The sequence below is a fragment of the Puntigrus tetrazona genome, chromosome 4, assembly GCF_018831695.1.
Source record: "Puntigrus tetrazona isolate hp1 chromosome 4, ASM1883169v1, whole genome shotgun sequence".
NCBI classification, from domain to species: domain Eukaryota; kingdom Metazoa; phylum Chordata; class Actinopteri; order Cypriniformes; family Cyprinidae; genus Puntigrus; species Puntigrus tetrazona.
In genome coordinates this window covers 22816085-22839130 of record NC_056702.1, presented here as the reverse complement: position 1 = coordinate 22839130, position 23046 = coordinate 22816085, and positions in this window count along the sequence as shown.

Below are 23046 nucleotides of genomic sequence, written 5' to 3'. Positions count from 1 at the left end.
CATTCTGCAGGAAAAGGGGACCCTTACAACAGGATAGCTTCTCTGCTTTTGCTGATGATGTTGTTCTGTTGGCTGCATCTAGCCAAGACCTACAGACCTGTGTCTAGCCAAGACCTGTGTGCTGGGGCGGTTTGCAGCTGAGTGTGAAGCAGCTGGGATGAGAATCAGCACCTCCAAGTCTGAGGCTATGGTCCTCAGTCGGACAAGGGTGGCTTGCCCCCTTCAGGTTGTTGGGGAGCTCCTGCCTCAGGTGGAGGAGTTGGGCTGGGCACTCCCTTAGAGATAGGGTGAGGAGTTCGGTGTAATGGAAATTATTCTAATTGATTACATTTAATGTTTATTGTTCACTTTTAACACTGAATTGAATTAACTTCACTATTAAACTAACTTTACTTAAAGATAGATTACATATATATTCGTAACATCACGGTACTAGGCACGAACACAGAAACATACATTAGTGACCTGGAATATTAGAGTTATGGGAAACCTACACTGTGTGCGTGACAGAGGTTAAACCCATGTTAAAACAACCTCATGGGAGTACAGGATGCCCTATCTGTGCTAGGTACGGGAGATAAACTGGAGAACAATCAGACACTGTAAGCACAGATGGGTGGCGTGACTTTGGACTATTTCAATTGGTTCGAGATGAATTTGAGCGACCTTGGAATGTATACTTTTGCCTATAAAACCTCTAATCTGTGAGCTCACTGTTATCTCTTTGCTCACAGACTTCACTGTGTGTAAACCAGATCATTTTGTTCTCTCTGCTTGGAGAAATAAAAGCAAGACAAAGACAAATTTGCTGGACTCTTTATTTTTCAGTCTTCACATAATTCTGAGTTGAAAATTCCATGACAATCTTGGCGGCGAGGATGGGATCCGACAGCTGATCGTCCGGGACTTGAAAGGCGTTGGTAGGCTGATCACCCTAAGCCCACAAAGGGTCTTAGCCCTGTACCCCTAAACGGTTTCAGGGAAGAGGAACTGGCGTCTGAGGGCCCAGTGGACCGTCACTGCTGGATTCCTTAAAAGAACCAGGAAAGCAGCGTGCTGAAAAGCGGTGAGACTGATTTTGAGACACGAGTTTGTCTTTGTCTTAAAAAATTATTAACGGGTATATATATATATATATAAATAAATTAATTTTCTTTCATCTTGGTCTGACAAAAACAACGAGTGGTTTGATATTCCTAGATTCACGACGCATGGCGAGCCGCCCTATAGGTTTCACGGGTTAGTGAAAAAGGGTATTGTCTGCGAGTAAGCAAGAAAAAAAAAAAAGAGGCGTAAGGGACTCCGTCATGAGTAAGTACAGGAGTAAGAAGACTCTGCGCGGGTTAGTGCAGAGCCACACGGCAGTGGCGACTGAGTGTGAGGAAAGAGGGCGCGTCCAGGTACAGGTAAAGTCTCGGATTGCAAGTATGGGGTCTAGTAATGTCAAACCTGAAATCGATCTGAGCGATTTAAACAGCCCAATTTATGTTGACATGAGAAAGAAATATGGACAGAGAATTATGGAAGTGATACCGATTTGGATCGAAGATCATGATTTTCCAAAAAGGGGCACGTTTAGTGTGACGACTCTAAACAGGGTGAAGGAAAGTTTGGAAAAGCGTGAAAGTAAACTTAGGGATGAGAAAAAGTTGAAAAACAAACAAAAGATCTGTTTCAGAAACATAGACAATATCTGAACTATTGGCTAGAAGAGGCAGAACGCCGAGAAAAGCGGCAAGCCCTGAAAGAACTGCCTCATAAAAATGTAGAGTCAGAAACAAAGAAAGTTAAAGGAACAGAGTATACTGCTCAGAAATCTTCTTCTCTCTATCCCTCTCTAGAAAACCAGTGCGCCGCGGTGGACTTTGATCTTGACTCCTGGCCTTACCCCCACCAACAAATGCCCCAGCCGCTGGCACCACCACGCAATCGCCACCACCACAACCGCCGTCTTACTACCCTGCTGCGGCGACACCCGTGGGCTTATGGAAAGGAGGACAGTTGCCGCCCCTCTTACCGTTCCAACGGCACCTGCACCATCTCAGCCTTCTACATCCAGCGACGGAGTTCGAAAGATGAGATACTCCGTGACGGCACGAGAACCAGATCCAGATCGCTTGAAAGACTGACACTAGAACCGGACTGCGTGGATGAGAGCGACGGTGAGGGAAAGCGCGACATCTTTCCCTATGATTCAGGTGGCTGGCCCACAAGGAACCACGATGGTTTTCGACCATGGACTGAGACAGACTTGAGGCAGGTTATGACAAATCTGCCAAACCCCAGAGACTCGGGAGAAAAGTTTGTAGTGGAACTGGATGCGTTCTGTCAAGAATTCAGCCCAGCGATGCTCGAACTCAAGCGTCTGCTGATGATGATCAAGATGGGGCGGCGGACTGGCACAAGATCCGACCAGATTTCCCCCAGGTGGACACGCGGAGAGTTCAAGCAGAGTGGGGACACGCTGAGAACGAGCCATACAGGTCAGCAGTAAAAGCTCTGGGCGGACGATTCAAGGCCCTTTTTCCTGCTAGGATTAACACCGACAAGATCAACTACTGCACACAAAGAAGGGACGAGTCAGTTGGCGACTATTTTGTGCGACTGTATGAGACTTTCAACACTTATAGTGGAATGCCAGAGCCGGACATTAGAGGGGAAATTCCAAAGATGTGGGAAGCTCATTTACGCAGCCGCTTCCTGAGTGGACTGAAACCCGAAATAACGACTATCGTCAAGCAAACCTGCATCGAGTGGGAAGGCGAGAAACTGGAGAGGATTCAAAAACATGCGTTACATGCTGAAAAGATGTTGGCGGAGAAAAGTGCGAAAAAGGCTGAAAAGGAGCTCCAGCTGCCAAACCTGACAATGTACAGAGGAGGCGAATTATCGAGGCCGAGGCGGGGAGAGGAAGAGGGCAAAGACTGTCTCAAGTTGATCCGGATGTTTGTTTTTATTGCAAAAAGCCGGACATTGGAAAAATGAGTGCCCGCTTTTGAATAGACACACGGCGGCTGCTGCGGCAAAGTCTAAACCGAAAGCAGATTGGCGGCAGAGTGCGAGAGAGGAGGGGGAGTTGAGAACAAAGTCTACTGGCGACCACACTTCAGTAACAGATAAGTTTGACACACACACACCCACATCTGACACTGCGAATTGCAATGAAGAAATGCTTGCTGCAGTGCAATGAAGAAATGCTTGCTGTCATACGATTGCATTGCTAAATTAGAAAATGAGAAATCTTTCAGACAAAGAGAATTAGGCACATATACTCATTTGAATGACTTAGCATATCAACAAATGCCAGAGGTTAGCTTATGGATAGACGGAGTTGAAAGGGTGTTTTTAGCTGATACGGGGGCCACGAGTTCAGTATTAAGGATAAATGAGTTTGCCTCTGTCCCCAAATTGAGTGGAAATTTTGCATGGACGATTTCTGCATCTGGTCATACTGTTAAAGAGAATTATACAGTCCCTCTGAGGTGTAAAGATGAGAATGGTGCAAGTTTCAGACACAGCTTCCTCCTCTCACAGCACTGTCCAAAAAATCTGCTGGGGAGAGATTTGTTGTACAAACTGGGTATTTCTCTAATATCTGGTCCAGAAGGTGTGAAAGCAGTTCAGTGCCAAATTCAAACTCTGACTGCAATCCAACATACACCACTATATGTTTATCAATGGAAATTGCAAGATGATGAATTATGCGAGAAGTCTTGTCAATGGCGCTAAAGACAGAGTTTCGCCTGATTCTGATTTTATGCCATTCTCAGACTTACATTGCTCAGCACATGTGTCTCTGGCTAGAGGCGAGTGGTTTGAACAGAAATGGTTTCCACGTATTGAGATATTGCAATTGAATTGGCTAATTTGGACAGAAAATAAATGTGCTGCTGCTGTTGCATTAACCGATGAACAGCAGGTGTTTTTTGATGTTGTGGATTCTTTTCCCCATGTGTCGTTGTCGAAAGGGAGCGACAATCGTTGGGAAGACATTGGTCCCTTTGTAAAGACGTGTATCTTTCATGAAAATTGGTTGCGGACTGCTGAGAAAAATGTTGAATATAATCCAACTCTGTCTGCATATCGAGCAATTTGACTGAGCCTGCTGCGATGGCTGAGCGCACAGTTCATGTGAGTGAAAGTGCATTACCCAATCACTGCTTCCTTACAGAAACTGAAATGGAAAGCATTCCAGCTCTCAAGGAAGTTCCAAAGACTGTTTGGGCTTCTTCTAAATATGACGTGGGGTTGATCAAGAATTGTGACCCTATTCAAATTATTCAAAATCTGATTACAGACCATGCAAACCTCAATATCCTTTGAAAAGGGAAGCTATTGAGGGAATCAAGCCAGTTTTGAGGCATTGAAAAGGCTGGAGTGATTGTGGAATGTGAGAACTCTCCTGTGCGTACACCCATCTTTCCTGTCAAAAAGATAAGAGACGCAGACCAGCCGGTTGAGTGGAGGTTTGTGCAAGACTTGCAGGCTGTAAATGATGCAGTTCAGACACAGGCTCCTATTGTTCCCAACCCGTACACACTCCTATCACAAATACCAGGTGATGCTGAATGGTTTTCGGTTGTTGATCTTTCCAATGCTTTCTTTTCTGTGCCGGTTCATAAAGACAGCCAATTTTGGTTTGCTTTCAATTTTAATGGCAAACCTTACACTTTTACTCGACTTTGTCAAGGATTCAAAAATTCGCCTGTATTGTTCGGCGAGGCACTGAAGAGAAGTTTGGAAACATTACAATTGGCACCAGGGTCAGCTTTAATTCAATATGTCGATGATCTATTAATAACAGCCAGAGATGAAGAAACTTGTACACAGGACACTGTAAAGCTGTTGAAACATTTGGCTGCTGAAGGCCACAAGGTCAGTTTGTCAAAGTTGCAGTTTGCAAAAGGGAGGTGACGTTTCTAGGTCACATTATCAACAAGCAGGAAAATCTCTAACACAAAAGAGAATAGAGGCAATTCAAAAGATTCCAAAGCCTCTGACAAAAAAACAGCTCATGTCATTTTTGGGAATGTGTTCATATTGTTGAACATTTATTCCCAACTATGCCATTGAAGAGTCACCTTTGAGCGCTTTGGCTCACGGAAGAAGGTTGCAGCCACATGACAAACTGACCTGGACTCCTGAAGCAGAGAAAGCATTTGAAAGGTTGAAAATGTTGTTACAGACATCCCCAAGTCTGGGACTTCCAGACCCTGAGAGAAATTTTGTACAAACAGTTGATGAGAAAAATGGTTTCATGTCTTCTGTTCTGTTACAGGATCACGGGGGAAAGCTGAGACCGGTGGCATATTTTTCAAGTAAACTCGACCCTGTGGCAGCAGGTCTACCAAATTGTCTGAGAGCTGTTGCAGCAGCAGAAAAAGCTATTTTAGCTTCAAAGGAAATTGTGGGATATTCTGATGTAACATTACTAGTGCCACACGCTGTCTCTATGATCCTGTTGGAACAGAAAACATCTCATTTGTCAACAGCCAGATGGCTCAGATATAATACCATTCTATTGGAAATGCCAAACATCACAGTAAAACGGTGTACAGTATTGAATCCTGCCACACTGCTCCCAACCGAGCAGGATGGCGAGAACATAATTGTATCGCTGCATTGGAACAGGTGTGCACACGCGACCAGATTTAAAGAAACCCCCTTGACAATGCAGATTTGGTTTTGTTTGTTGATGGTTCAGCGTCTCGAGACCCAGAAACCGGTAAAAACAGAGTAGGTTACGCGGTAACCACGCGCATGCGACATTAGTAAGCGGGCGCTCCAGCGCATTACTCTGCGCAAGCGTGCCGAATTAGTAGCATTAACAGAAGCCTGTAAAATCGCAGAAGGAAAAACAGTCACCATCTACACAGATTCTCGTTATGCTTTTTCGACCTGTCATGACTTTTTCGGCTATATGGCGATGTAGGAAATTTCTAAAATCCGATGGTAAACCTATCCAAAATCATGATAAAATAGCAGCCTTGTTAGAAGCGATTTTGCTTCCAAGGTCGATTGCTATTTGCAAGTGCGTCGCGCATTCCAAGTTTAACGATTTTGTATCATTAGGAAACAAGCGCGCTGATATCGCTGCGAAAGAACGCAACAAAGGGAACAGAACCTTCTCTTACATGTGTAACTGTTAACGATGACGAACTAACCTTCCCTTCTAGTTCTCTTGCAGCTATGCAGGGTTTCGCAACACCAGAAGAGAAAAAACAATGGGTGAAGGCGAGTGCAAGCTGAAAGACAACGTTTGGCTGAGCACCGAAGACAAACCTTGTTTGCCAAAACACTTTTCCCACACTATGCCAAATTAGTGCACGGTTAGATCACATAAGCAAAATGGGAATGTTTGACATGATCAATCAATATTGGTTTACAAAAGGATTTACTTCCTTTGCAGACAAATATTGTCAATCTTGTATGATATGTGCCACAAATAATGTAGGAAGAGGACAACAGGTCCCTTTGGCAGCACATCCACCACCAAGTCAACCTTTTGATCACATAATGTTCGATTTCATTGAACTGACACCATGTGAAGGTAAGAAATTCTGCCTTGTTTTGGTTGATATGTTCTCAAAATGGGTGGAAGTCTTCCCCACATCTAAGCAAAATGCTGGGGCTGTTGCAAAGGCACTAGTGTCTGAGATCGTCCCAAGATGGGAATACCAAAAAGATTAGTAGTGATAATGGCACACCTTTTGCTAATGAGGCAATCGATCAGGTTGCGAAATTCTTGGGAATTGACATACGTAAACATACCTCCTATCATCCAGCGTCCGGGGGTAGTGTTGAAAGAGAAAATGGAATTTTGAAAAATAAACTGGCAAAGTGTTGTGAGCAAACAGGTCTGTCTTGGGTCAAAGCACTTCCCATTGTGTTGATGTATATGAGAATGAGAAAAAGAGCAAAGTCTAATCTCAGCCCATTTGAAATCTTGTTTGGCAGGCCTCCATCGCTTGGAGTGGGACCGGAACCCGACCATTGCCCTCTACTGCTCTGTGTGAAGATGACATGTTGAACTATTGTAAAAATCTGTCTTCGACTCTCTCTCAGATCTCTCAACAGGTCAAGGGACGCTCTACCTAAACCAGCAGAAGGATTTCTGCATGACATCAGACCTGGTGATTTTGTGGTGGTCAAGGATTTTCAGAAGGAAACATTGGAAATCAAGGAGGTGGGAACGGCCCGTTCAGGTCCTGCTGATAACGCACACTGCGGTTAAGGTGGCTGAGAGGGCTACGTGGATACACGCCAGCCACTGCAAAAAGGTCCCAGTACCACCAGAGGGAGGCGCAGCCCAATAAACAGTGATTGACCCGCTGCCCGTGCCAGGGGGACGTCTGACTGACAAAGGTAAGCGAACACACAGTGGTGTATGGGAGCTGAACACGCAGCAACATCACTGTGTGGGAGTGAGCTGATGTCAGTACAGGCCAACGGATGCCGAAAAGAAAAGGATTTTCCCATCACCATAGAAGAGCAAGGGCTCTATGGATCAGGCGCCGTGGTGGAACACTAGATACCCGTTCACCCGATTATATAGTCAAGCGATGATTTCCTCAGATTGAGTTTTATGTAATCTCCAGTTAATCACATGTTAAAGATGTTTATTATGTTTTTCAAACCCTTATTGTGTGATGGTGTGTTCAGAATCCATGTGAATTTACACACTTGATGTTATCGTTAAGGGATTTTATTTTATTATATTCTAATTTGACAGGTGATCAAGAATGATCAAAAGGGAGGAGTGTAATGGAAATTATTCTAATTGATTACATTTAATGTTTATTGTTCACTTTTAACACTGAATTGAATTAACTTCACTATTAAACTAACTTTACTTAAAGATAGATTACATATATATTCGTAACATCACGGTACTAGGCACGAACACAGAAACATACATTAGTGACCTGGAATATTAGAGTTATGGGAAACCTACACTGTGTGCGTGACAGAGGTTAAACCCATGTTAAAACAACCTCATGGGATAAACTGGAGAACAATCAGACACTGTAAGCACAGATGGGTGGCGTGACTTTGGACTATTTCAATTGGTTTGAGATGAATTTGAGCGACCTTGGAATGTATACTTTTGCCTATAAAACCTCTAATCTGTGAGCTCACTGTTATCTCTTTGCTCACAGACTTCACTGTGTGTAAACCAGATCATTTTGTTCTCTCTTGGAGAAATAAAAGCAAGACAAAGACAAATTTGCTGGACTCTTTATTTTTCAGTCTTCACATAATTCTGAGTTGAAAATTCCATGACATCGGTCATCTCAGAGTAGAACCGCTGCTCCTCCACATCGAGAGAGGCCTGCTGAGGTGGCTCGGGCATCTGTTCCAGATGCCTCCCGGACGCCTCTAAGGGAGGTGTTCGGGCATGTCCCACCGGGAGGAGGCCTGGGGAAGACATAGGACACTCTGGAGGGACGATGTCTCTTGGCTGGCTTGGGAGCGCCTCGGTGTTCCCCAGGAAGAGCTGGAGGAAGTGTCTGGGGAGAGGAAGTCTGGGCGTCCCTGCTTAGACTGTTGCCTCCGCGACCCAGCCCCGGATAAAGGGAAGAAGAAGAAGAAGAACAAGAAACTAAAACAATACCAAATTTAAAAAAAAAACACTTTTGTGCTTTTACACAATACAACGATTATTCCAAATAAAATAACAATGCGGAGGAAAATTGCGCTTGTAAATAATTTTCCATGCAATCAAAGCTTGAGCATGAAAAGCAGACAGCTTCACTGGCCATTAAAAAGAAAAGAAAATCCAAAATAAATCTAGTAATAAAATTCCACAAATTAATTTCGAGAGTACTGTTTAAGGTAGAAAAATCCAAAAAATCCACCATTTGTAAGGGGATTTATGACAACAGATATATGAATATAGTGCACACGATTCTTCCATAAAAAATTAAATGAAGTCTGATCAATAGTTTTAATAGTTTTATAGAGCCAGCGAAATAAGTCTAGAAATTCCTTCCGCTTTTGACAAGAGGACTCTACCTCTGAGTCCCTTAGTAACGTCTTGTCTCTCCTGAAGAAGGGAACGGAGACGTCACGTCGGATGACCGACGAATTGGGATGTCGCTTCGAGAGACCAATCTACTTCGAGTGTATCTAAACGAGCCAATTGAAGATTGGCATGCGCAAATCGCATCCAGCTGCCGCTGATTACAGCCTGAGTATAAATAAGCAGCGGTGCAGGGCATATTCAGGTTTTCGCTGAGAAGCCGAGCTAGTGACCCGGCCCTTTCAGGTTACAGGGTACAGCACCGTGGCAACAAGACATGACGACTCCCCTCCCTTCTTCAGGGAACAAGGGTTACATACGTAATCAGGCGTTCCCTTTCAGTCAGTCACTCCGAGTCACATTGGGGTTCACCACAAGAAGCCAGCAACTGATGCCAATACTACCCATTCTTAAGACTGGAACACTGGGGGACGTCCCACGTTCTAGTGATCAGGTCCAAGTCCTGCCTTCCCGAGGTCTCGGAATGAATACGCACTTGGATAATATTTCAATTTGCATATGGAATTTTGGAGGTGATTGAACCCTCTTAGGTGGGCAGCAGGTCTGCCATGGAAACACGAGGGCTCTGAGGCTATGCCGTGAAATACAGGGTTATGGGTCACCCAGCCCGTAGCTCTACAAATATCTGTCAGTGAGGCACCACAGTGTGCCCACAACCTGAGGGGGCAGGGCATACCCTGTGCTTGATAGGTCAGGGTAATGGCGTCCACTGTACAGTGGGCCATCCTCTACTTGGAGATGGCATTCCCCTTCTGCCAGCCTCTGTGACAAACAAAGAGCTGTTCTGAGGTCCTGGAGTTTAGTGTCCGGTCAACGTGGCATCTTAGTGCTTGGACCGGACAAAGCAGGGGCAGTGCTTGAAGGTTCACCACCTGAATGGGGTAGTGGGAACCTTGGAGCAGTGTCTTCAAAGACACAAACTTTAACTCAAACACAAACTTTAACGCAAAGGTTCAAATGGAGCCTGCTGCAGTGCCGTCAGCACTACAGACAGGTCCCAAGAGGGCACCTTAGGGGGCCACAGAGAATTCAACCTCCTGGCCCCCTTCAGGAACCTGATGATCAGATCATACTTACCCACTGACCTCCCATCTATGGGGTCATGATTTGCAGTGATCGCAGCCACATAGACTTTAAGGGTGGAGGGAGACAGCCTTTGCTCCAACCCTTGATGCAAGAAAGTAAGCACAACCTGACCTTGCCTAGTGTCTGTGCAAGAAAGGCTCACTGGGGAAATCATATTTGCGCAGGCCTCATGGCCAGCTGTGTGACTCCTTGTTGGTTGATGTACACAATGGTCGGTATGCTGTCCATGCGGACTACCACATGCTGGCCTCGGCGGTTCCTGAGAGCGGCCTAGAGGCGAGATGTACCGCAATTCTAGGCAGTTGATGTGCCATTGCAGTTGAGGGCCCATCAAACCCCGACACTGCATGCCCATTGTATGTGGCCCCAGCCAGTGGTGGAGGCATCTGTGAAAACCACGGCATACCTGGAGACCTGCTCCAGGGACACTCCGCCCAAAGGAATGAGAGGTCTGATCAAGGGGTGAAGGTTTGGCGGCAGGCTGGTGTTATTTGAAACCGGTGAGTTCCACGTTGCCACGCCCACCTCGGGACTCGATCGCGTAGCCAATGTCTCATATGGAGTAGTTCCAGCGGCATCACTGCAGCCGTGGCTGCCATATGCCCCAGGAGCCTCTGAAAATAGTTCAACACTGACTCGGCCCGTTGCTGTGTGAGTAGCGGCGCCGTCAGATGGACAAACTGAAATAGGCATTTCTGTGTCAACATCCTGAACGGGAGCTTTTGAAGTGCTTGGTTCAGGACTTGCAGATCCAGGATCAACCGTAATCCACTGCCTTTTGGGCACTATGAAGTATGGGCTGCAAAAGTATGACCTTGGCTGGAGGGACTGGCTCTATTGCATCCTTCGCTAGAAGGACCACAATCTCCGCACGCATAGAGACAGGGCACCCGCATCATTCACTGGTGTGAAGCGGATCCCACTGATCATGGGGATGCTGGGGAACTGAATCGTGCTGCCAATCGAATGGTCCACAGGAGCCACCGGGATAGCCTGGAAAGACTCAACCAGGCATCCAGAGACCGAACTAGCTGCTAGAGTGGAACCACCGACGTTTAGGCAATGGGACAGCGAGAGGACGCAGGGCCCGTCTGAAGTGGAGTCTGAGTGTGTGCAACTCTACCTGCGTTCACGCAGAAGTGAGATGAGTAGTCCGTTGGTTTGTCCTCCCAGTCCTCCCACTGCTGCATGTTGGCCCGAGAGTGAGTGTGGTGCGTAGCTGGCCTGCACACAAGTCCTTGTCCTCCCTGAGGAGCCAGAGATAGAGGAAACTGCTCTTTTGTCGAATATTTAGGGGGGAAAAAAACAAAAGATTCTCCACCAAACGCAAAGATTCTCTGGTGCGTTCACCTTCTCTCGAAGAGCAGCTCGCTCCATCCCTGGGTCGCCCATCTCAGGGCCCTTGCACCTGCACTTTCCTCGAGGTTTGGTGGGAGCCTGGACGGGCTGGTGGGAGCCTGGAGCAGGGGCAGCGGCAGACACCAGCTGCACGCTGAGGCAGGATATGTTTAATCGCCTCAGTCTGCTTCTGGGTGGTGGAAAACAGCTGGGCAAAGACTACACTGCGTCACCAAAGAGGCCGGTCTGGGACACGGGGCATTCAGAAAGCGCATCCTGTCTGCCTCGCACATGTCGGCCAGACAAAGTCACAGATGGCACTCCTGGACCACCATAGTGAACATCGCATGACCAGAGACCGTGCCATGACCTCCGTCACCACGTGGTGCAAGGTCCGTCGCGGTACAGAGTTCTTTTTAGAACTTCGGGTCATATCAACCCCGTGCCGTCCTCAGTGCCTTGGCCTGATGAACTTTCATCAACGCCATAGCATGTACCACAGATGCAGCTTCTCCACAGGCCGCATAGGCACTGCTGATCAGAGCCAATGAGTGCCTACAGGCCTGGGAGGGAGCCACGGGACACAACTGCAACTGACACGCTACACTGTAGGGATCACTGTATACCCCCTGGATGCACTGCCATCAAGGGGTGTTGAAGAGGAGGAGCCACTGGAGCAGTTTCTGGCAGTGAAAGGTGCCTTCAACGCCCCAGTAAGCTCCTCATGTACTTCCAGAAAGAATGGTACCGGGGTGGGGCCTGAGAACCAGCACAAGCCACCCCTAAGTACCAATTGTTCAGCCTCGAGGGCTCGGGATGGGCAAGCATAGCCATCAGTTCTGGATCCATATCCATATCTGGCATCAGCCGGACCTTCATCCCCTTGGCAGTCCCCCTCAGGTTCCTAATCGTCACCGTAAGACCAGTCCGTCCACTGCCAGCGGAGCACTCTCCCCACTGCTGCTGGCAGGAGGAGCCCTAGACCTCGGCAGAGGAGGCGGGTACTCCGCCCTTTGCAGGAAGCAGAGTCTGGTCACCCAACTCAGTGATGGTCATCCTCCGCACTGAGAGCATGACTCATCCACGAAAGCCACCTTAGCGTGCTTAAGGCCCAGACATGAGAGACAGCGATTGTGACCATCACCAGCGCCAGGTAACAACCGCATCCAGAAAGCGCTTGCGGGTGGAAGGGCATCTTGCAGATGCGTCTTTAAAAAAGAAGTTCGCATGAGATAGCTTTTTTAGATAGTATTGAGGCAACAGGAGATGGCCGCTCTGCACACAAACATGGGCTGATTGTGGCAATTGTGGCTGATTGTGGCAATCCACTCGACACAGAGCGACCTCACTGGCGCGTAAACTCCAACACCCGAAGATTTCTCTGTCTTTGAAGCAGAACAGTCACGCTCGGCTCAGTGAAAAGCTGAATATGCACTGCACCCACTGCTTATTTATACCCGCTCTGTAATCAGAGGCAGTTGGATGCAATTAGCGCACTTGCAGATTGGTCTCTCGGGGCGAGATCCCAATTCATCGGTCATTTATTTTTTCAAAGGCGGGTTAAAATTCAGAGAAGACTCTATCTTGTTTATTTTTTGATGACCAACCCCTAAGTCATTGATAGTTTCTTTAACAGGAATACCATCCAAAGATGAGAATATGGGATTTTTAAGGTTAAAAGTTCGCATTTATTTATATTAAGATGCAAGCCTGAAGCATTAGAGAACAGCTGAATGGTTTGATAAACTTGGGAGGAATTTTTAAAAATATAGCTGTGTCATCGGCTAGTTGACTAATCAAAATGCTTCTACCAGCTATTTGAATTCCTCTAGCTTACTCTCCTTAATAAAATGACAGAAAGCTTGAGCTACAATAAGAAAGAGCCTTGCTGAATACCTCTCTAAAAGAAACCTCTGTGTAGTGCCGTGACCTAATTTCACAGAGCTACTACCTCCAGCATAAAACGTTTTCATTGCATTACAAAAAAAGGTCCAAAACCAAAATGCTCTCAATAAAAAAGATGAAAGGATGTTCAATAGTGTCAAAGGCTTTGTGAAATCTAAAAACAGCATTAAACTATCGTCTTCAATAAAATCAGGGTAATCAATGAAGTCAAAAATGAGTCTAACATCATTAAAGATGTGATTTTCATCAATAATATTCAAAGAGAAGAGTATCGTTTTAGGTTTAGGAATTAATGGAATTGCTTCATACTAACAGAAAGCTCAGAGCAATTTAAACTCTCAATATACACTTGAAGAAGAAGCGGTGATAAAATCTCAGAATATATCAAATTCAGCTGTGATCCCATCACTACCAGGTGACTTGTTATTTTCAACTGTAAAATTGCTTCCTTAACCTCATCTTTAGTAATGAAGCGAATCAAATAATATTTTTTGAAAGAAGATCTAACAACAGGATTGTTTATTACACCGTTTTAGTCAATGACTGGGAGACTTGAATGTTTTATTGAAAGTTTATGTACATTTGAATAACAGAAACTGGTAAACTTTTTCCTGTGAGCAGCTCTAGTGATTTTTTTCTCAACATTTTTTGCACCCTTAAAATTTCATATTTTCAAAAAGTGTCCTGTCCTCACAAACCATACATCAATGGAAATCTTATTTCTTCACGTGAATAAATCTCAATTTATTTATGAATGGTTTTGTTGGGAATCGATGTATTGAAAAATGTATTTAAAATGATCAACAAGTAATCAAGCAATAAATCTAATCATATAAGCGACTTATTTTTTCTTCTCTTACGGATAACCGTGACCAGCAGCTCTTTCATTCATCAACATCACTGCAGACATTCCTCTACAATACACTGAGAAAGCAAATATGAATAAGTGTTCCCTCCAAAAAAATAAAGAGGAGGCATTACAGGACAATACTCAAAAAATACATTTCCATACATGGGAAACTATACTGAGAAGTATATTCATGGACCAAGTATGAATATAATTTGAAATTTAAAAGTACATATATCAAACCTGCAAATTACATGAAAACAGCTTAATTGAAAAACTCAATTTCTCCTTGTTTTATATAGATGAACACATTCATAAACATTTCTATCACTTTGTAATTTTCCGTCCTGATAGAGAAGGCAGACACAGGAAATTCAAGTAATAGTATCTTTAATAATTCAAACTGAGGTATCGGTAGCCGTTGAAACAAACATAGGCTGGGTTCCAAAGCCACAGAGAGAAACAAACTCAATAGTCTCAAAAAAAAAGTCTCAATAACTTTTCCTAAGGGTGGAGAGTTCCAGGGTTCTGAGGACAGCAGATTGAGAGTGTAAGCAGACAGACTGGTTAGCAGGCAGGCAGGCGAAGCACAGAGTCGAGATGCAACCCAGAGATCAGCAAGTTGAGTGAATGTGAGTGTGTGTATGTGAAGGTGAACGGGTGACTACAGGTAGTTGATAGTTAATAATCAGGTGTCTGGATCTTGAACCATGTGACTGGCTCATCTGATGGGTAAGCGCTAGCGTGACAATAATGCTATCACTATAATATGCTATATCTTTTCCTGAGCTGTGTGTGTGAGTATACACTTCACACTGTATCAAACTGTATCATACTGTATCAAATCTACATATTATAAATACATTATATAAATAATATATATTTGCTCGTCAGCTCTGATACACATTAAAGGCATAGTTCACCCCAAAGAATATTCTGTCATTAATTACTTTCGTCTTCATGTGGTTCCAAAACCCAGAAGGTCTTTGTTGATCTTGCCAGGAGAACAGCAGGGGGCCTTTCACACCACAGAACCTTTTCATAGACCCTGAACTAATGGTGGAACTACCCACTTTTAGCACGTTCCACAGGGAACTAAGAGCGGTTTTAGTTCAGGTGCTCAATTAAATTAGCTCTGAACACTTCTATGTAGAATTATCAGATACCCAATACAATGAACAAGAAGGTAAGGGCATCAGGAAACGTAGAAAATCAAACTGTTTTTAAATAACTTTTGTTTAGCCTCTGCTGAAAATGGAAACATTAAAGCAGATACAAATTTATAAAATACATCTTTGTTTACTTTTAAAATAATATATCACTGATACTTAATAATTTTCATTGTTAAAGAATTTATTCAAATTCATCATTAAAAATATATATTTCAGTTATATTCAAAGTGCAATTAAAATATAAATTGATCCATTATCTATTATGCTGATCAGAATGAAGTTGATTTAATCTTATAAAATTTCATGCCTTTTTCTTTTTGCCACAGTATCTGGAGACACTGAAGTCTCTCAGACACCGAAAATTCTCAGACTGCTGAAGCCCTTCACATTGATAAGCCTCTCCTGCAGAAGCCCTCTGAGACTGCTGTGGTGCCATTCAGGGCGCCACTTTCTCTCTCAGACTGCCATTGTCTCAGAGACAGTCATTAAAACAGAAACTGCCGCTGTCTCTGGGCAGCCCCTGAACATCAGACTGTCTCTAAACTGTCAAAGGATCTGATACGAGTTACTCTGCTTCAGTCATCCACTGTCTCAAGACTACCCTTCTGAAGACCTGAGCGGTACTTTAACTCCACCGCTTGTCCTACTGTCTGTATAATGCATTTAAAAATTAAGCAAAAATACATATATTACAACACTTTGTACTGTTCTCTGTGGGAGGTAATGAAGAGTCATGGAAGTGTTGGATCCATAAAGTGACAGGGTTTTATCGTAGGTCAAACGGGCGAGGCCAACAGGAGCAAACAGAGCAACAAGGGAGATCCAGAAGACAAAACGATAACAGGCAATAGGCTTTAGGCAGGCAGAGAACAATCACAGAACGTAGCACGGTCAAGGTCGGGCAACAGATAATCAAAACAAGAATAAACGCTGAATTGCTGTGTACAAACAAGATTTTGCGAAGAGTGACTATAGGGAAGTTCATTATAAAGGTTGGGAGGATAGAAAACACCTGGTGGCTTAATCAGCCCAAGGTACGGGTCCTTTGATGATCAGTATCTCGTGAGAGCCTCTGGTGGGGTCGGAGAGAGGCCCTCGCCGAAATGCTCTGGAAGCGAGGAGTGATCCGACGCTGAGGTCTTCCACGGGTCTGGGAGCAGGTTTGTCGATGGTCATGGTGAAAGGTGGCAGTGAGCGCGGATCGAGAACGTCTCGAGCAGGCATCCAAGACTCCTCCTCGGGTCCATAGCCTTCCCAATCAATGAGATACTGTAGTTCCCTGCTCAAGGCTGAATCCAGGATTTCCGAACCTGGTAGGCCTCCTCGCTACTCCATGATTATGGAGGGGCGTCAAGCAGCAACCCCATCCTGGTCCCTCTCTCTCCTGCCACCGTGGGTTTGAGCAATGAGACGTGGGAAAGTAGAGGCAACGCCAAATTAGCAGGATCAAGACGGTAAGAAAACTGGGATGATTTGAGAAATGATTTTGAAAGGACCCACGTACCTGGACTTAATTTCCTGCAGGGTAGCCGAAGGCAGAGGTCTCGGGCTGATAGCCAAACCCAGTCACCAGGAGCACGCCGGTGCATCTGCATGACGATCTGCCTGAGCTTGAACCACTGCTCCTCTGGAGATGGACATGAGCGAGTTCCAGGACCTCCTCACCCTTTGTAGCCACGAAAGTTAACTGCAGGTAGTGTGGAGGGTTCCCCAGACCAGGGAAATAATGGAGGCTGGGAAAGCCCAAAGTACGCATTGGAAAGGAGTTAGCCCGGTGGATTGTTTCCTTAACGAGTTCTGCATACCCGCCTGTGACTAAATAGTGGCTCCCAGTCCTGTTGGTTGTTGTGGCAGTAATTCGGAGGAATTGTGACAGTTCTTGGTTCTGACGCTCGCTTGACCATTGGATTGAGGGTGATACCCTGAGGTTAGACTTCTACGCACGTTGAGTTGTGAGCAAAGCCTGCCAGACTCGAAAGGAACTGGACTGCGCATCGACACGATGTCTTCGGTAGGCCAGAAGGAATACCTGTTGCAGCAGTACTTCGGGCGGTCTCCCAGGCTGTAGCTTAGGCAAAGGTATGAACCTGCAAGATTTGGAAAACCGATCCACAACTGTGAGCACCGTGGGTGAAGAGTTGAGACCGTAGATCAGTTGGCAAAGTCTATGGCTATGTGAGACCACGGTCTTTCCGGTATGGGTAGTGGTTGAAGGAGTCCTAAGGCGCTGATGGGAGGTCTTTGTGATATTGCACGTTTCGCATTGTTGAACAAAATGGATGGTGTCCAGCCGCACGGTTGGCCACCAGAAACAGTTGTTAACTAGCTGGAGGGTGGCTGCATGCCTGGATGACCGGGCGCTGGGGGGGTACTGCGAACCCAATGAAGAACTCTTGTCTTAAGACTTGAGGCAATCGTAAGTTCGATTGGGAGGGCATGCCAGGCTGGTTCGAAAGTTGAGCTTCTGTGATCTCGCGTCATGATGTCCCACTGACCGGGCACCATGTTATGTGCTGGTGGTAGCGATAGATCGTGAGAGAGAATTCCTGAGGAACGCCTAAAATTGTCTGGAATAGGGCATCCGCTTTAGTGTTCTTTTGATCCAGGACGATACGCACTTTGAAGTCAAACCTGGAGAAAAACAGCAAACCATCTGGCTTGCCGAATCTGTACGCTTAGCAGATTGGAATGTATTCCAGGTTTCTGTGGTCGGCCAGAATGGTAAACGGTAATTTAGCCTCTTCAGCCACGTCGCCACTCCTCAAGGGCACTTCATAGCGGTAGAAGTTCATCTCCCACATCGTAGTTATGCTCAGCGATAAGCTTTGCGGGAGAAGTAGGCAATATGGGAAGAGTTTCGGCTGGCTGTCCGTGACGCTGTTGAGTTACAAAATTGCTCAATGCCTACAATAGATGCATCCACCTCCACAATAAACTCGATTCGGTCTGGGTGATGGAGTATCGGGCGGACGTGAATTTTTTCTTGAGCATATCAAAATGCTGATTACGTCAGTGACCACGATAGGCGATGACAATTCCTTTCTTTGACAAGTGTGGTGAGAGGGGCGCTACAGTACTGGAAATTACGAATGAACCTTCGATAAAAATTAGAGAAGCGCAGAAATCGTTGCAGTTCCTACTGTGAGGGGCGCCACCTGACTGTCTTCCTGACCTTGTGCTCTGGCCCAAGGTCACCCTCCGAACTGATGATATACCCCAGGTGCGCCACGGCGCCTTATGGAATTCACATTTTTGAGCTTGGCATACAATTCGACTTCTCTATCAGGCGGCCGAGAACAGTTCTAACATGAGAGATAAGAATCAAAGCTATCAGAGTAGACGCAGTATATCATCCATGTAAACGATTAGAAACTGGTTTAGCATGTCTCTAAATACCTCATTCACTAAGCGCTTGAAGATCGATGGACTGTTCATGCAGCCCGAACGGGCATAACAAGGTATTCGAAAAGTTCGGAAGTTGTGGAAAAAAGCTGTTTTCTCCATTCATCTCCTCTCTGATACGGATCAGGTTGTAGTATCGGAGATCTAACTTTGTGAAGAACTTGGCGGTGCGGTTGTTCCAGGAGGCTGGTACTAATGGCAAAGGGTAGCGATGACCGTGGATTTCCATTCAGTCCACGAGGTCAATGCAGGTCTGTAAATGAAGAGTCATAGGGCGGCTGGATCTTAATAAAGCATAGGGTTTAATCGTAAATAAATGGGTGAGGCCAAACAGGAGCAAACAGAGCAACAAAGGAGATCCAGAAGACAAAATCTATAACAGGTACAGGTTAGTAGGCAGGCAGAGAACAATCACAGAAAAGTATACGTCAAGGTCGCAACAGATAATCAAAACAAGAATAAACGCTGAATTGCTGTGTAGACAAACAAGATTTTGCGAAGAGTGATCATAGGTTCATTATAAAGGTTGGGAGGATGAGAAACACCTGGTGGCTCTAATCAGCCCAAGGTACGGGGTTGTGGGAAATTGAGTCCTTGATGATCAATACTCCAGTGAGCCCCCCTTCGGTGGGGGTCGGAGAGCTACAGAGGTGCTGTTTGTGACAGGAGTGGGGCAGTGAAGTGCAAGGCAGGAGCAAAATGCTAAATACAATACAATAGCGCAAAGTGATTCCATGAATAGCAATGCTTTGTTATTTTATGTATATTCTTTTGAAAAGAAGGTTCATTTGATTTGCTTTTTATGATTTTTTGCACCAAAACGAAATCAGCTCAATTTCACATTACCTCCCAACTGTATGACGCTCACTCCATGCTAAGCACTTTTTGAATATCCTATTAAATGTTTTTAAATGATTAAATCACAAATGCTAGTATGCTCAGCACATGATAAAAACTTCTTTATTACAGTCCTTTATATAGAAGCATCTGTAGTCCTGTATTTCATGTTAAATTTCAGCTTGATCACCGAAATATAAACTCCTTTTAAAACTTCTATGCCAAAATCTGAATCAGGGTTTAATGGCTGTTAGCTTTGCTTCATTCAAATTATATTTTCTTTAAAAATTCATGCATTTAGAAGTGAATTCACTAAGATTATCAAGAACATGAAGCTGAGATATTCTCCTGATATTAAATAAAGAAAGACGAGAATGCAGAGTAAATACTTTTATTACATTATATACAGTGTAAGTGTAACTTTATTACAGTTGTTAATTTATAAATAGTTCTTTTGTTAATCATGTTCATGATTATATGGTCCTTTACAGCAAAACTGGTGCAAAAGGAGCAGCTTATTATGAGATATGAAGTACAGACACAGGTGAGGGAGATCACATTAAAAAGAGTTATTAAGGAGTTCATTTAAAAGAATAATTAAAGTTTGGTGTTTATAATGAGTGGGTGTAAGCTATGTAGGTGTTGCGTTCTTAATATAACCCATTCCGAGGGTTAAGAGAGGGCGGTAAAGCACCAAAAACCTTACACAAGAAAAGAAGAATCTTTCTGCTTAAACGGGACTTCTTATTTTGGCGTCGGGGCGTGATTTGTTTCACCGGTCATGCCTGCAATTCGTTGAAGACAGTTTTGCGTTTTGCATGTTTAAAGCGCCGTTTTCGCAATGAATTCGTAGCTCGACATCCACGTTTACTCCATCGATCATGAATCGTATCGGGTAGCATTTAAGTCCGGGTAGAGAGATTATGAAACAGAGCAAACTTTTCTCAGGGGTTCACAGCGAGACAACAAACACAAACAAGTACGAGATGTTACCTGAAAGCATGAGATGTTACCTGAGCTAACTCTAATAGTGAAGGGAAACACGTGGTCAGATCCTCGCGACGAACTCATAAAGATGGCTTTGTTAAAGAGGGAGAGAAGGAGCTGAAGATTGAAGAAGCGTTCAGAGTCAAAACATGAAGATACTCGAGAAGAAACAGGTCGGTTTTCATTCAAAGAATAAAGTCCCTCTTTGATTTCATTCACCTCTGCAGTAGAAAAAATAACAAGAAAAACTCACCAAAAAAAAAAGCATCCCAATATCATTGTAAAATTCCACAAGAGTTCAGCATTTCCACTTTCCTCAGTTGTTTAAAAATAATAATAAAACAATAATCTTATTGAATGCATTTTTTAATATTTATTTAGGAGGCCATGATTTGATTTGTATACCTTACAGCTTCGTTCAATGACAATCAAATACTGAAAATAGCTTCTTGATAATCTAAAAAAAAATCAACTAAAATAAAAAGTATCATATTTGTGATATTAACATTGACATTAAAATGATCAGAAACGGTGCATTTAAGGCATGGTTTTAAAATTTCGGATGGGGTACTTCAAGAAAAAAGGTGATGAATAAAGAACGATGAGAAACAAACTCCCATTTTATTGGAAAAGAGTAGCTTAACTTCAACTGTAATGGTACTAATAATGACAATAATCTGCACAGCCTGCACAAGTGATTTAAACCTTATTTACGTTGAGAATAACACAATAAGTAGAACAACAGCGCCTTCTGTGTGTGGGAGTAGTCAACACCTCTACAGATCAGGTAGGGCTACATTCGAGAAGGAGCGCCCGCTAGTCGCCAAATCTTCGTTTTCCACAGTGCTAAAAGGTTGATTATCAAGAGCAATCGCTTGATTACATTGTTGAAGGTTTTTAGGCTCTTGGTGGTTGGAATGTTTTTGCCTTCTCAAACGATTGAATACCGGTTCCTCTGGCTGGTCGTATACAGGTACTGCCGTTTCCGCTTGTTCGTCACTGTTTGATTTTTCAATCTGTCCGAGGAGCTGCTTTCACCGAAGGCCGCCATCTGAGACATGAAGGGGGTGCTCTGATTGTTCAGCATTCTGACTCCACAAAACGCTTAACTTTTGGCCCGGCCAGTGAAATAATCACGGATGCAAATTCAGTGTTTGTGGCCCAGGAGATGTCCGGGCTAAGGCATGGATCTGAGCTGACTGCAAACCGCTTCTGTCTCTGAATGAGGTCATCCTCTCCCTGGAGATGGGGTGAGAGCTCAGAGTAGACCGCTGCCCTCCGTATCCACAGAGAGAGGCCAGCTGAGGTGGCTCTGGGAATGACTAGGACATGAAAGCCAACAATTCACTAAAAACGTTTTTTATTGACGTTTGTTGAATGTGAGCCAATATCATCATAATCAAACTAAACTACAGACTTAAACTACTTAAATAGTTTGCACTGAATTTATTTAATACACGAGTTTGGAGTTCACCAAATTCCAATTTATTGAGAGATGCACCTGTATCAACTGTTATGCTTCATTGCGCTATATAATATTATTGTATTATATAATCCACAAAAATCAATTTTATGATGTAAATCCCACTAATTTCAATTTCTAGTTAACGTATTAAAATTTTTCTCTCCATCAGAGCTGATGTTCTGAAAGAGGAGAGACAAGAACCCAAATGAAAATGAACGAGAAGGATCAACGTGGAATGGAATAGTTTTTACGACTGAAAACATCTTCACAAAACACCTAAGAAAGCCAAACCTAACGCCCTGCCATCAGTGCGGAAAGAGATTTCTGCATAAACAGTCACTAAAGGACTACGCGAGTTCATTAATTTGAGAGAAACCTTCACCTGCCTTCAGTGCGGAAAGAGTTTGTGTACAAAGGAGCCTTACGAACTACAAGGAGGACTCACACCGGGAGAGAGACTCCTACACGTGTCAGCAGTGCGGAAAGAGCTTCGGTCAAAAGATGCACCTCGTGCCATGAGAGTTCGAGCACCGGAGAGAAACCGTACATCTGCCCACAGTGCGAAACGGCTTCAGTCAGAACTGACCTTTATAAAACACATGAGAGTTCACACCGAGACAAACCGCTCACGCAAGCGGTCAGTGTGGAAAGAGTTTTGCGCTGAAAGAAACTCTGAACTTCACGTGGAACGGTCACTTCAAAGAGAACAGCTATGTTTGTCAGAAGTGTGGAAAGAGTTTCATTGGCAAAAGCCAGCTTCAAGACTCAAGCACGAGAGTTCACTGGAGAGAAACCACGCGTGCTCTCAGTGCGCGGAAGAGTCGATACAAACAGTCCTCGATTCCCACATGAGGATTCACATCGAGAAACTCCACGTGGTGTCAAGAGGCGAAAGCAGCTCTCGAAAGTGAGACCTCAAGCTCACGCGGCTGTTCACACGAGAGAAGCCGCTTCATGCATCGCT